This window comes from Lygodium microphyllum, chromosome 13, assembly GCF_053477565.2.
Source record: "Lygodium microphyllum isolate KBCC chromosome 13, Lygodium_microphyllum_v1.1.10, whole genome shotgun sequence".
Classification (NCBI taxonomy): Eukaryota; Viridiplantae; Streptophyta; class Polypodiopsida; order Schizaeales; family Lygodiaceae; genus Lygodium; species Lygodium microphyllum.
In genome coordinates, this window is record NC_141147.1 from 95,218,939 (window position 1) to 95,235,418 (window position 16,480).

Sequence of the window (16,480 nt, forward strand, 5' to 3'; positions counted from 1 at the left end):
AGTGGAACGTACTGGATAGGGGGAGGAGCATGAGAAGGCGCCATTCAGATGGTTACACACACACCACAAACACAGACAATCAAAGAGAATGCCTGCAAAGCAACAGACAAAAAACCAAGGATATGAGAATTACCAATCAAACATGACCCGACCTACTAACCCCAAGCAAACCACATCCTAGAAAAAATTTGACATGACCTTGAGACAAATGCGACCGAAAGCTTCATGCGATGCATCAGACAAACACCCTGAACCCCGTATCAGGCAATAAAAGAAAAAAAACAGCATATCGTACCCGTAACCGTAACTAAGACAGGAAACCAAAACCATACCATATCCGACACATATCAATACGACATCTATGATAGACCAAGACTGGACCATGGAAAATAACACTAATGACTGCGCATACCCATCCCACGAAACGCTTCATTAAAAAGGGGATTAAGTGCAGTGAGGGGGGATTTAATTTAATGAAGGGTTGATTTTAATCAATTATTAAAAATGGGTGAATTTTTATTAGGTGATAAACCTTAATAAGAAAACGACGGTTCCTTATTATAATTTTATTTACCAATTATTAGGTTAAACCGGTGCAGTTATTCGATTCCCGGACTTCGATTCCCGACTGGGTCTCTAAATGCAATTCATTGATTATAATTAAGGTGATGTGGAGCGCTTTTTTGCCAGCGCGTGCTCATGTGACGGCTGGTTGATTTTAAATTAAAATTTTAGAGTGCCTCTTTAGCGCACGTAGCGCGTGCTAAGTGAACGGCTGGTTGATTTTAAATTAAAAAAAATATGTGTGTTTAGCGCGAATGTGCGTGGAAACTGTGGGTGGATTAAAGGGTTTATTTTAACAATTAATTCGTGATTAAGGGGGAAAATAAATAAATAAATCACAGAAAATAAATACCTGGAAGGGTGTGTATGTAATGCAGGAATGCGCACGGAAGAGTTCCAGTAAAGGAAAAGTAAAAAGCACTGATGAAACAACAATGAACACCTTAGCAGATGTGTTAATTTGGTTTATGTTGGTTTTTATTTTTATTTTTTTATTTTTTTTTAAAAAGTTGTGATGTTTGTATGGTGGAATAAATGGAAAATGAGCAAGGGAGGTGAGGAAAATTTTTTAGAAGGTTTTTAGAATTTTTTAGAATTTGTTACAAATTTTAAAATGATTTTTCCATATTTTTTTGCAATTTAGGGGTAATTTTAGGAAATATGGATTTTTCAGAAATTATAGGGAAGGCAATTCCTAGCATACAAAGTTCCAAAAATTGGCAACTGGCAGAAGGAATTTTAAGAAATTTTTCTGAAATTTTTTTAGGGAAAAATTAATGTAGTGATTAATGAAGTCACATAGGTCACATTAATCACATTAGTCAATGAGACATAAGTCAATTAAGTCATGTTAGTAGGAGTAAGTCAGGTTAGTCTACCTAAGGCTAGTCAGGTAAGTCTACCTAAGTCTAGTCAGGTTAGTCTACCTAGGTTAGTTAAGTTAGGTCTAACTAAGTCTAGTTAGTTAAGGTTAAGTTAGGTTAGTGTTAATGATGAATTTAACTTAGGTTAGTTTCTAACCTTAGGGTGGGAGGAGGAGAAGATGGGGGTGGTGGAGGAGAAGGGAGATGGAGGTGGTGGACGATGGAGGTCGGCGGCAGTGGCGGTGGTCCACGCGGCGCTGTCGGCGGCGACCAGGCGAGGAGGCGCGGGCGACGGCGGTCGTGGCGGCGAACGCGGGCCAGGCGGGGCGGCGGCTGGCGATCCGACTGCGACGGCGGCGCGGGCGACCAGGCGGTCTGGAGGTGGCGTCGACCAGGCGGACGGGGGCGAGAAGAAGGAGGGTGAAGAAGGGAAGGAGAGGTGGAGGAGGTGGAGGCGATGGAGGAGGGAGGAGGAGGCAAGGAGAAGAAGGAGAGGGAGGTGGAGATGGAGGGCGTCGTGAGGGAGGAGAGAGAAGGAGAGGAGAGGGGAGGGAGGGTACGCACAAAGAGAGAGAGAGAGAGAGAGAGAGAGAGAGTGGGGGAAGACGGTTGGGATTCGGGGGGGGAAGGGTGTCCGTTGGGGGGATGGGTGGGGTAAAAAAAAAATTGTATTTTAGTTTAGTTTAAAAAAAAATAAGGTAATTAATTAATGTTAAAAAAAAAAGAGGGAAAGGGAAGACGCCCCTGTCCCGCGCGCATGCGCGGGGCGGGGGTAAAAAAATTTGCGGTGACGGAAGGGAAAGGGCACTCGGATACAGGAACGGAGCACGCGGACATGCCCAGGGCGCGTGGAGATTCGTAAAATCGAAAAAGGGCGCGTTCACGCGCAAAACGGGCGCGCGAATACACGTAAAAAGAAAGAAAAATTAATAACTCCCAATCCGGACGTCAAAACGAAATAGCGTAAAAACGAAAAGTGGGCAGGACGACAGGGGGGAAACAAGGAAAATACGGGACGGGGGTTCCGGGAGGGGTAAAGGGCGGTCACGTGCAAAAAACACAAAAAAGAACCAAAAACGCAATTTAAAAATTAATATCGAAAGATCCGTGCATCGGAATGAAGTTCAGAAAAAGGGAAAACGGTGCAGAAAGATGTGCCCGACAATCTTATCATGTCAAAACATAAGTCCGACTGAGATAAGACGCATTCACATGGGAAAAACCCAAAAAACAAACCCGAAAATGGGATCGGAAATTAATATCGAACAAACCATTCACCGGAATGACATGCAGTAAGAAGGAAAAATGTCCACAGAAAGGAGTGGCACAGGGTTATCACATTAAACCGCAGTTCCGGCGGAAATAGGAGGGGTTCGCATGTGAAAAACTCCAAAAAGACTCCCGAAAACTCATTTAAAAATTAATAAGTAAAAATCCGGAAGTCGAAAGAGGGTGGAGGAAAAAGGAAAAAGGTAGGGGAAGGCACAGAGGACACAATTGTCAAATCAAAATGGAATTCCGATACAAAGAGGGCAGGTTCACATGGAAAAATGTCGAAAATACGCATGAAAAAGTCGTGAAAACCCGAAAAATTAATAACGGACAAACCGTGTATCGAAATGATGCGGAATAAAAAGGAAAAATGTCAGGGGAAAAGCTTTGGTCAGGGCTATGACGTCAGAGCATGATTCGGAAGCAAGAAAAGCGCGTTCACATGGAAAACCGTCTAAATTGCGTAAAATGCTTCAAAAATTAATAACTCGAAAACCATGCACCGGAATAGGGGTAGGTAAAAAGGAAAAATGATCAGTTTAACGGGAGGAACAAGGCTATAAGGTTGGATTTGGATTTTGGTGAACGTAGGACGCATTCACATAGAAGGACCGCAAAATCAGGGAATGAAGGAAAACTGCAAGGGAACAGCCCCAAGGGTGGGTGGAACATATCCGGGCGGGTGGGAGGGAACCCCATTAGGGTAAAAGCAAGGCAAGGCATTCATGCATGAGCAAGATAAGGCATATGCAGATGGGTATGCAATGTAGACGCGCAGGGACGCGTCCCCACACTTAAGACCTGAACGGATAGGGTTAACCGAGCAACAGGGACCTAGGACCACGCCACAGACCATCCACTAACTTCCCCACACTTAAAACATGACCATCACTAAGAAACAAAAGTTGTAGGGTTAGAAAAACTTGGCCCGTTTCGTCCAGAAGCAAGGTTGAGTGTCGATGGCACGTCCGGTGTTGTTGTCGGCGCTGGAGGGACCAAGGCATCTTTACAGCACACGTTCATCATGGCAGGGACCACGCCGCAGCACCCAGGGAGGTAGCTGATGGAAGGAATCGTAGGAAATTCGTTGTCGATGAGGGATATTACACTCAACTCACAGTCACTCAAACGAATTGAAAGAACGGTCACTCGCCCCATGACTAATATCACTTGAGGAAGAATGATTAAAACCCATATCGCATACCCGGTTGAGGCATCAACAAGGGGGAATGGTGTAGAAAGGAGTATGCCAGGGTGCACAGTTGATGGTGCATTAGTGCGTCCAACCCGTCTGGCATAGGTGCAAGGAGGAAGGCAAGGGAGCCTTACAGTGCAGTGTACAGAACAGGGTGACGTGTCTTGTGTTGACGGTAAAAACCCATCCCGTGGGTGCATAGGGAAACAGGAACATACCTGACTCCAAGTGTCGTAACGTCCCTCAATCTCACCTCTCGGTAATTGATTGAAGAAACTCTAGTCACACTCAACCCACCCTCTGTCTCACTCTCTGTTGATAGATATAAGAGGGCAGCCTTTTCCTGAAACCCATTGATGTAATCCTCACAATCACTTGTGCAAAGGGTGTATGCCTTGTGCGCATTTGATGGTGCAACCGTGCATCCCGCCCTGTGCCGGCATACGGTGCGAGAAGGAAGGCCAGGGAGCCTTATGGTGCAGTGCACAGAAACAAATTGTGCTTTGTGCATTGAGAGGCCCATCCCGTGCGTGCAACACTTCATTCACACTTCTCACCTCTCATTTGATTGGAAGGGAAAAGACTGGTCTCTCGCCCCACCCTCTGTCTCACGCTCTGTTGATAGATACAGGGGGCAACCATACTCACTTCCCCATCCGGTTAGGATGAAAGCTCACATCACTCAAGGGGTTGTCGATGAAGATCGCGTCATCAGTTGTTGAAGAGGCGTACCCAGGGAGGTAGCCATCAAATTGAACATTGTGTTGGATAGGAACATGTCGTCTGCTAGAGGACAGTTAGACACTTTGCAGAAAGACCCAAGACACAGCGTACCAAGGGAGGCAGCTTCGGAATTGGATCCGAGGGATATCAATTAATGAATCCGCTTTCTGGACTGCTGGGTGTTACCACCTTTTCCACAGCCAGCTTCTCGCCCAAGGGTGTTTACCACCTTTTCTTGGAACGAGGCCTGCTATGACAGGGAATTGCTTCCTTTTCTCTCATAACAGATTTGTTTTGTTTTGTTTTGTTTTGTTTTTTTTTTTGTTTTTTTTTTTTCTATTCCCGAGGGTGTTTCCACCTTTTCTCGAAGGATAGGTCGGCATGACAGGGACCTAAGTCCTTTTCTCCCATGACCGATATGTTTTGTTTTGTTTTGTTTTGTTTTGTTTTTTTCTTTTTCTCTTTTTTTTTTTCGAATTGAGCAAGAGAATGGTAGAACTACCATTTGTCAGAACCCACCTCGCCACTGTCGCTGGTGGAAAATAGAGGATAAGAGATCAAGGCTGGAAGGGGGTTTTGAGGGGACAGAGGGTTGCGTCCACTTCATCAGGAGTGATTGAAGAACGGCTATCAGAAGTAGCATCATAAGAAGTACAGTGCCGCGCCAACGAGGGAAAAGATCAAGTGACCGTAATTGTCAAGATCCCCAAGGAGGGAAGTACTTCTTCAGGCGATATCCATTGATCAGAAAGGGATCATCAGAGGCATCAACGGTCTGTATTTGGACAGAACCATTAGGGTTGACTGCAAGTACCTTATAGGGGCCCATCCACCGCTGTTGGAGCTTGCCAGGAAACTTGCCAAAGCGTGAATCATAGGCTAGGACCAAATCACCTTCTTTGAACTCCTTGTGCTTGATGAAGCTGTCATGGTAAGCCTTACGTCGAGCTTGCGTGGCTTCCATGCACTGTAGAGCCATCCGACGAATTTCGTCCAAACATTCCAGGTGCAGGAGACGGCGTTATAGTGAATCGTCATCCCCCAAACGCTCTTTGATCGCCACTCTCAAAGAGGGTAGTTCCAGTTCAACAGGAAAAACTACTTCTGTACCATACACCAGCTGGAAAGGTGTCTGTCCCGTTGCTGCTTTATGAGAGGTTCTGTACGCCCAGAGGGCCTCTGTAAGTCGATCGTCCCAATCACGACGATGTGCAGCAATTGTTCTTGTCAGAATCGAGCAGAGGATGCGATTGGTGACTTCGACTTGGCCGTTGGCTCTGGGGTAATAAGGAGTGGACTTGCGATGGCGGATCTTATACAACTCTGTCAACTCTTCCATGACTTTGTTAAGGAAATGAGTGCCTCTGTCACTTACCAGCTCTAAGGGACTGCCAAAACGGGTGATGATATTCTCATACATGAACAGGGCCACGCTGTTACCATCGTCCCGCTTTAGGGCTTTAGCTTCACACCACTTTGTAACATAATCCGTACATACGAGGATGTATCGGTTCTGTTTCCTTCTGGTAGGAGGGTCGATTGGACCTACGAAGTCAATGCCCCACTTCTCAAACGGCTTCAACGGAAGGATAGGTTGCAATGGCATGGCACTTGTCTTGGTGGGTTTCCCTATTCTTTGACAAGCATCACATCTTTTACAGTAATCATAGGAATCTTTGTGGATGGTAGGCCACCAATATCCTGCTAGCAGAGCCTTCCTGGCTGTAGCTTCTCCTGCAAAGTGACCTCCACATGGCTCGTCGTGGCAAGCCTTCAGAACAATCCCAATCTCATCTCCTGCAACACATCTTCTGAGCACTTCATCTTTGCCCTTCTTGTACAGTGCACCGCCGAGCAGGGTGTAGGGGGCTGATTCTAGCATGAGCTTCTTCCTTTCCCGACTAGAAATACCAGGAGGGTACTGTTGGGTTGCCAGCAGATTGGCAATGTCCGCATACCAGGAAGTGACAGTTTCTACCAAGAATAGGGAAGCATCAGGGAGGTCTGGATCATCCTGCTCCTCGTCTGCAGTTTGTGGGATACGCGACAGATGATCAGCCAGAACATGGGAACGACCAGGCTTAGTAATCACCTCAAAGTCGAACTCCTGGAATAAAAGGAGCCATCTCATCATTCGTCCTTTCACATCTGCTTTGTTCATTAAGAAGGACAGGGCCTCATGATCCACATAAAATTTAAAGTGGGTAGATAGGAGGTAATGGCGGAACTTCTCCAGGGCAAACACCATTGCCAAGCACTCCAGCTCGGTCACTGTATAGTTCCGTTCCCTATCAGTGACTTTTCGGCTTGCGTAATAGATCGGTTGATCCAGCTTCGACGAGCCCTTCTGGCATAGGACTGCGCCTAAGCCTTCAATTGATGCATCAGTGTGTACATGGAACTCTTTCGTCCAATCAGGAGGTTGTAGAATGGGTGCCTCTATCAGACACTGCTTCAGAGTGTGAAAGGCTTTGTCACATTCTTCTGTCCAAGTAAACTCTGCATCTTTCCTCAGGAGCTTGTGCAAGGAGGTTGCCTTTGTCGCAAAATGGGCTATGAACCTTCTGTAATAACCCACATGGCCTAGGAATCCCCTCAACTGTTTGAGGTTGGTGGGTGCTGTCAGAGCTGCGATCTTTTCGATCTTTGCAGGGTCTGTTGATATCCCTTGTGCAGAGACAATGTGGCCCAGCAGGACTCCAGAAGAGACCCCAAAGATGCATTTGTCGGGGTTGATGGAAATCCCATACTCCCGGCATCGGGCAAAGCATTGCTCCAGGTGCTCCCAGTGTTCACTGATCAAACTATAGACACAGAAGTCATCCAAATATACCTCAATAAAGTCGTGTAGATGATTTTGAAATGCAGCCATCATAACTCATTGGAAAGTAGCAGGGGCATTGCAGAGCCCAAATGGCATCACTCGGTAAGCGTAGGTCCCCCATTCTGTGGTGAAGGTTGTTTTGGATTGGTCTTCTTCTGCGATTTGGACTTGGTTGTATCCACTGAATCCATCCAGAAGAGAATAAAGCTCATGTCCTGCCACTGTGTCCAACAGTTGGCCTGTGAAAGGGATTGGAAAGTGATCCTTCTTTGTTTTGGAATTAAGCTTTCGAAAATCCACACATATTCGCAATTTGCCATTCTTCTTGGGTACAACCACGATGGGTGAAACCCATTCACTATTTGCCACTGGATAAATGAACTCGGCTTCCAGAAGCTTCAGCAGCTCCGCTTTCACCAATGTGGAATAATTCGGGTTCATTCGCCTCTGTCGTTGCCGTACTGGCTTGGTATCAGGCTCCAAGTCAATATGATGTTGACATATTGTGGGATCAATCCCCTTTAGGTCTTTGTAAGACCATGCAAACACGTCCAAATTTTCTTTCAACAAGTTGTACAAGGTTGACAACTCCTCTTCTGGGAGACTGCTACCCACCTTCAAGTGGCGTGCAGTGCCTTCTGAATCCACAAAGGTTAACTGCCTTTCACCTTCTACTTCACGGATGAAGGTCCCGCGGACTGCTTCTGGGTACAGATCCGACTCCTTCAAGGGAGTGGTGTCCTCTTCTGATGTCCCACTAGAACCAACTTCTTCTTTTGGTGGAGACTTAGGTTGCTCCTTAAGACATTGGAATGGGATAAGCGCCGTTTCGGGTTTGGTTTCAAGAGTAATTACCTCTTGGCTTGAAGACTCATCTTCTGATGATACATCCAGGAACGTCACATAACAGGGACCCTCTAATGCTTGTTGGGTTAGTTGGATTAGTGCTTGTTGGCACGGTGCATCATCATCATCTTTCTTTGGCAAGGATGGGTTAGGACGGCATGAGCCACACTTAAAAGACGGCTTGCTCTTCTTAATCCATTTCTTATAAAAGTTTTGCATATGAGAAGATCCATTTACCAAACCAAATGGTACCATTACCATTCTGTCCCATAGCATGAGCTCGTCGGCTTCTGATGCTTCTGGAACTTCTTCTTCAATTGTATCCTCTTCAGGTGGGATAGATTCTTCCATTTCACTTTCATAATTCTCTTCGTCTATATCATATCCATCCTCTTCTGTCTCTGTCTCTGTCTCTACGTTTGCTTCTGTCTCTACTTCTGCTTCTGCTTCTGCTTCTGTCTCTGCTTCTGCTTCTGCTTCTGCTTCTGCTTCTGCTTCTGTCTCTGTAGGAGCTCTGTAACAGAAGAATAGATTCTCTGTTTCCTCTCCTGTTGCTGTCTCTGTTTCTACTATGGCCATGTAACAGGGAGAGCAGTACATCCATGCTTCTATCTCACTGTCAGAAGTGATTTCAGAAGTCATGCCCGGTTCAGGCAGGAAGTATTCACCCATTGATAATGGCTTTGCATCTTTTGGAAGTCGGCTTACAGTATCCACTGTTAAGGAATATGCCATTATTTTCTTGGGAAGGATCTGTTTGACAGCATCTTCGTCTGCTGACGTTCCATCTGTAGCCTCATTAGGGGAGTCAGAAGATAATTCCAAGGAGGTGGATCCATGTCCTTTTTGAGAACCATACAGTTTCAACACCACTTTGTTGGGTCCTCTGCCCAAGGTCAAAGTGCCTTTGAACCAATCCGTCCTTGCTCGGGCTTCAAAAAGCCATGGTCTGCCTAGTAACAGAGGATAGGATGTACCATAAGAGTTTGGCTTCACCACCAGATAGGTTAGCCAATAATCTTTTCCAGCCACAGTAGTCTTCACATATGGGAGAATGCCCAAAGGCTTGATTCTACTCTGATCCGCCAGTCTGATGAGCCATTGGGTGGGTTGCACACCTTGTAGGCCTAGATCCTTCATTGTCACATCCGTCATAATGTTCACTGATGAACCACCATCAATCAGTGCATTTGAAATAAAGCAACCTTCGATCCATACGCCAGTCTCTGGAGTACCCGGGTCTAGGAAAGCGTTAGCCACATCCACTTCTTTTACAGGCTCTGGAGCCTTGTTGGACTTTGTCACTGTTGAGGGAGCAATCCTTAAACCACGTCTTTTTGTCAGTATACTTTTGAATCTTTTCCGGCAACTGGGGGACAACATCAATAATTGTCGGAATGTGAGGTTTGGTCTAAAGGTATCTAGATCTCTAACTAGATCGTATTCCTTAATAGGATCCACTGGCTTTTCTAATCGGTTAGGGAATGGGGCAACATCCATTTTCATTTTCCCTCTTTCTTCCAACAGAGGAATTACAGGAACTTCTTCTGCCACTTGTGGCACGTCCTCCTCTTCTGTATACTGGACCTCTGGTCCTGTCTCTGTAACTGTCTCTGTAACTCTCTGTGGCACTGTAGGGCTCTGTACGGCACTGTTAGGCTCTGTTCTGTTCTGTTCTTCTGGTGGAAGACTGAACTTCACTGTTCTGGCAGGAGGGTCATTTTCTTTCTGGGTAGGTGGTTCCTTCTGTTTTGCACGCGTGATGGCAGCAACTTCCAATTCCACTAAGTTGGAGGTAGGCTCTTGGGCCTTGGACGGACTATCAGTAGCACTGTTTTTCACTGGGGCTGGGCTTGGACAGTCTTTTGCAGTGTGGCCTTCTCCTTTGCATCGACTGCATAAGGGCTTGTAATCCACTGACCTTCGAGGATTTGGACAATTTGGTGAGATGTGTCCCTTTTCTCCGCATCTGTAACACTCCACTTCTGATCTCTGACCACCGCCAGACTGTCTTCCTCTGTAACTTTGAGAAGGAAATCTTCTGGGTCCGAAATTAGGACCAAACTCTCTAGGCTTGGGTCCAATATCTTGTGTTGTCATTTTGGATTCCAGCAAGTTAAATCTTGCGTCTTCTTCCTTTCTTCTCCTGTCATGCATCTCCTTCAGGGAGCAAATATCCTCTGTATGGTTCTTCCGCAAACAGTAGGAACAGAAGGCTCCAGGGATGGTTGGTTTCCGTGTACATTCAGTGGCTAAATGGCCTGCTTGATGACACTTACCACACCAAGTATTTGACCGCATCACATCTCTTCCTGCTCCTGCAACGTTGGATATGCTCGCTGTGTTCACTTTCAGCGTCTGTAGTTGCTCTGTAATCACATCCATCAACTCCTTTTTGATGTTTGCAACTGAGTTGGATAAATAATCCTTCAAGCTTTCTCCTCCTGACGTACTGGCAGGAGGGTTTTGAGGAGTCTCTGTAATCACTGCATAAACGGGTTGAGCTGGTACAGAGGGGTCTCTGTTCTGGTTCTGATTCAGAGCTCCTGTTTGAACTGTTGGCTGTTGGCTCCAGTTGGTAGGGTTCCACTGGTGCTGCTGATTTGGCATTGAGGAAATTGGTTGAGACCATGTTTGTTGTGGTTGAGCCATCATTTGAGGCATGGATTGTGGCCATGTGGATTTGGTGCACTGTACTGTGATATCGGGGGCATCTGTTGGTAGGGATAGGGAACAGTCCCTGGGACTGCATTTGGTGGATACATCATTCCTGGCATCAGAGGAGGTAGAACTCCTCTTCCTGTATTCATCGCCAATCTAGCTTCCACTTCATCGTACAGTCTTGCACCTTCTGTTGCAGCTTGCAGTGTGGCTGGTCTTTGTAGCTCCACAAACTTACGGACTTCTGGTTGTAATCCTCTGAGAAACACCCCCTTCTGAATCCCATCATCTAAATTATGGTTAGTCCATCTCTTCAGGATGGATTCCATTCGTGAGACATAGGCTTCCACTCTTTCTCCAGAGGACTGACTTAGGTTCATAAATTCCTCTCGCATCCGCTCTTCAAAACCTTCACGCCTGAATTTAGTGAGGAAGGCCAACTTCAGGTCGTCCCATGTGCCAAAAGTTCCTGCTGCTTGTCTCTCATACCACTGAAACGCCGCGCCCTTGAAAGTGGCGGGAAATATTGCTAACCAATGCTCAGGGGTTCTGGCATTGTTAGCCACACACGCTACCATAAACTCTGCTACATGAAGATCGGGGTCTTCATTGTACTCTCCCTTAAAAACTGGCAATGGGACTACATTCACTGGTCTGTCATCAATATTTCCAGGACGGATCTGGCTTGGAAGTGGACCTCCAGCAGGAGGAGGAAGGGCTTGATGTGCCATTGGGACTTCTGTAAAGAGTTCCGCAAGGGCGTCAAAGGCGGCTTCTGCTGCGAGCTCGTTCTCAGCCTTGATTTTTGCTTTCTCTCTTCTCACGTACCTCTGGACTCGTTCCAACGCTTGCCTTTTTATTGCGTCATTCATCAAGGGGTTGACTCCACTATGTTGTTAGTGCTCCACAGAGGGTTAACAGAAGGCTTCAGTCTCTGGAGGACTCTCTTGCCAACATTTCTTCTACTTCTTTCTTCTCAACGTCCCTGAATTCTGCTTTCATGCCACTGCACAGAGGAAGGTATTCGGTTCTGAAGGTGTCAAAATGCATACGTCTGAGCATTGTGGTGGTGCCATCATCATAGTAATGCCAGCTTCTGATGGTTTCAACAGTGTATGTTGTGAAAAACACTCTGTCTACCAACTTCCAGTGGGTTGCTAATTGAACAAACAGAAGATTATCAGTACACCAAGCATCCCATGTATCTTGCTGTTGAGCATCCACGAACAAATTCCAACTCTTTTCCTTCTTATCTTTGTGAACCTCTACAGACCAAGACTCCTGAAGCTTCTTCACAATCTCCCACTTGATGTTGTCTGGAAACTTCTCAATGAATGCCAAATCTTCCATGGATGGTCATTCTCTCTGTTTTTGCTCTTCAGTTTGTTCCCAAACAGTTTGCCACCAAGATGCAAGTTTCTGCTGCTTCAATAGGAAGAGGAAACTGTCCACTACATAGAGCATGCATCATGATGGTGATGTGTTTCCGCCATTGTGGGATGAACTTCTTGTGGAAAGTGGCTTTGATTATGAGGAATTCCAACTCTTCAGTGGAAGAAGGAACTTTACAAACATCCATTGAATTCTTCTCTTCTTGGCAATGCCATTTCCTTCATTTTCAACCTCTTTTGGTGCTTGTTGTTGGCAAGTTTCCCCGGCTGCGCACCAAAAACATGGAGCCCCGAGAGGAACACCAAGGAAAAGGGAATTCTCTTGCAAGAAAATCTATCTTGTAACATCAACAAGCTTGTTTATCATATTTCATATTGTCACAATGAAGAAAAGAACACCAGGCACAACAAATCTTCATGCAGCATCATGTAAATCTCCCACGGTTTTTAATAGAATCAACCATATTCTTCAACATCCTCATAAAATCCATCAATAGAACAAAGAAATCAAAGAAATACACCATCTTTGAATGGAAATACATCACATAGTATTCATCTTCAATATCTTCATAGTCTTCTCTCTCAATCTCTCATATACAATCACTCTGTTTGAGTAGAATTGGCTATCTCTGACTCTCTCTCTCTCTCTCCATCAATAATACATCATATCCTCACTACAATCTCTCAAAAATTACACTCAATAATCACTCTTAGGTCGTGGATACCCCTCCCAAGAGGTATGTCTGATATGAAGGGTCACCAGAGCCACTACAGTGTCTCTTCACAGCTCACTACTATCACTTCACTCTAGTCTTCACTTGAGTCTTCAGCAGCTACTTCTTCTACTTCTTTCAGCTCTTTTGCACTTGTATTCACCTCTTTCCAAGGCTAGAAAACTTTCCCCAAAGTCACACATACATTCCACAGAACACTTATAGAACAGTCTACAGAACAGTACCAGAACAGCTACAGTACAGAACATAACAGAAACAGAACAGAAGCAGAAGCTCTACAGAAGACCTACAGAAGGTTACAGAAGGTCATCAAAACCACATCACTCATTCTCAACCCATTTCAAACTCTCACAAACCATTCAATAAACTTTCACAATATCTCATTCTTCATTAATCAATACTTCATCCCTCCTTACAGAAGACAATCAGAACAAAACAGAGCAAAACAGAGCAAAACAGAAGGTATACAGAACCTATCAAAACATCACAGAACCATCAACAAACATCATGATCTTCCAAAACACTCTCATTATCATCCAAAACACTCTCAAACCACTTCCAAATCAACCAATCATCCCATAAAATCAACCATTCAGCTCTCAAAAACAACAAAAATCAGCCAAAAAACAAGTCATTTCAACACTCAACAGTTTGCTTAGTTTTCTAATTAGCAAAGCATACTACTACGCTATTAGGACACATAAAATCAGCTTCCTTTTATTACTCTGTTAAACTGGGTTCGTTAAACTCGACCTTTAGCACATAACAAACAATTCAGAAATCAAATACTTTATTTCACCATCACTCTACAGAGAGTGATACAAAATTGTCTTTCCACAGAAAGACACCGTCTAGCCTAGGATAGGACCTTCCTATCCCTTGTGATTAGGCTGTATGTGATCGCACTCCATCCACGGTCAACATGGAAATTTACTGGCTCAGAGCCCCTCTAAGCTTCCTTGAGCCTCATGAGTCGTCCTACATAAAGGGGCACTTACCACTCGGCCCTTTGCCCTCTCACGTGCTTGAGTGATCAAAATCAAAAACACCTACCTCCCTCGGGAGCGTAGACTCCCACCCGCATGTGAGTTTTTCCACACTCCATAGAGTGTAAGGGAGCATTGGGTTGGGAACCCTAATGTCCCAAACCACCACAACCCACAATTCGTCTGGCTATGCAAGCCCGGAATCATAAGAGCCATAATTCATCATTCACAAATCCAAAAGCAGTCATAACCATAAGACATTTTAACATAGTTGTCAATGCGATGCATAGAATCTATCCTCTTCATCAATTTTCGTATTCCTTCCTAAAAGTACTTGATAATGCTAACATGCTTTTACAAGTCTAAGTAAGTTCTAACTAATCGTGATCCCTATCTTAGGTACTAGTCTGATTATCTTTGTTTAGCCATCCATCATGACTATAGTTTATAGTCGCAACCTTAATTTGTTGTGGGATGGCTGGTTCTTCAATGGTTCTTCAGTTTGAATGGGTTCGGGGTTAACTTCTACTTGTGCTTCAGAATCGTGTTGAGTTTTGTCAGCAACAGCGACAACCACTTCCTCGTGTTGGGGAGGTCTCTGAGCATGACCTCGCTCAACATCTCGATGTTTGTTGGGAGCCATGGAAGAAGCTTGATGGGTTCGGGTAGCACTTTCACGTAGGGGTGGAGAGAGAGAGAGATAGAAAGAGAGGCTCGATTGATTTGCAGCAGAGCTTTGTCGTGTCAATAGCAGTAGAGGGACTTTTGCATGGGTTGTTGTGTGTCTGTGTGTATGTGTGTTTGATGTGACGCTCTACCCCTGTTTATATAGCAATGAGAGAGGGGGGATAAAGAGAGGGTGCGTGCTTTTTGGCATTTTTGATGACATCATCGATGACAAATATTTTTGTTTATTTCTTCCCTACAACTTGTTTGGATCATAACTTTGTTGTATGAACTCCAAATGTAGATGTTTGGGTACTTAAAACAATCAAAACACATCTCATCGATAAGCTAGCACAGGCAGAATTGCAAATATCCATAAAAAATAGACAAAATGACAATTTTTGTAAATCATGTTATTTTTATAGATCTTTTTCCTTGGACGACTTATCCCCTTCAAATGAGTCATAGTATATATTTGGATCCATCTAAAGTGGAAAGTAAGTCATCTAAACATGATACTAGAGATTTTAGACTATTCTAGTAAACCATTCCTGCTTTCTATAAATCCTGTAGAGATTTTGCAGTTTTTTTCCATGTGTGGATGTTCAACATAAATCAATTTTCTTTGGAATGTATACGTACATTGTTTATTAAAATAAACTAAGTAATGGGGACATTACATTCTCCCCTCCTTAGAGAAATCGAGATGTCCTCATCTCGAGAGAAACTAGGGATATTCTTTCATAAGGGTTGCCTCGTCGACCCACGTGGCATCTTCTTCAGGATAATCCTTCCATTCTACTAGGTATTCTCTTAGAATTTTACTTCTTAGAGGTTTTTCCCTTGTATCTATAATCTTCTCAGGTTGCATTTCCAGAATCACTTGGGTAGGCATGACTATTTGTTCGTCATTAAGCACATGATCAGGGTTTGGTATATAAGGTTTCAATAGGCTTACATGAAATACATTGTGAATCTTGAGATAGGGTGACAATTTCAACTTGTAGGCTTTCCTTCCCATTACTTTGATTACTTCGTATAGTCCACAGTACCTTGGACTAAGCTTTTTGTAATTCCCCAAGTATAATGAGCTCTTTTCGGGTCTTACCCTTAGAAACACCATGTCACCTTCCTTGAATGTTCTTATGGATCTTTCAAGATCTGCATAGGATTTTTGCCGATCTTGAGCAGCTTGGATGTCATGTCGGATCAATTTGATTTGTTCGTCCATTTCTTCAAGCATAGCCTTAGAAGCCTCTACTTTGAGAATGGGATCTGAGAAGTTTAGAGGTGTACGACATTCTTGTCCATACAAGGCTTGGAATGGTGACATCTCTATTGTTTGTTGAAAGGTAGCATTATAAGCAAACTCTACCAAAGGTAAATGTTCAATCCACCGTTTCGGTTCTTTACCACAATAAGACCTTAGAATATCTTCAATGGTCTAGTTAACCCTCTCATTTTTGGCCATCAGTTTGAGGATGATAAACAGTACTAAAACATAGCTACATTCCAATTGCTTGAAATAGACAAGTCCAAAACTTAGAGGTGAACCTGGAGTCTCGATCACTGACTATGCTCTTTGGCAATCCATGTAACCTAAATACCTCTTTGATAAAGACTCGAGCAATGTTAGATGACTTATAGGTTGTTTTGACCGGGATCAAGTGTGCAACTTTTGTCAATTTATCAACCACTACCATGATGGAGTCATATCCACCAGCAACAGTAGGTAATCCAACAAGTCCATACTTG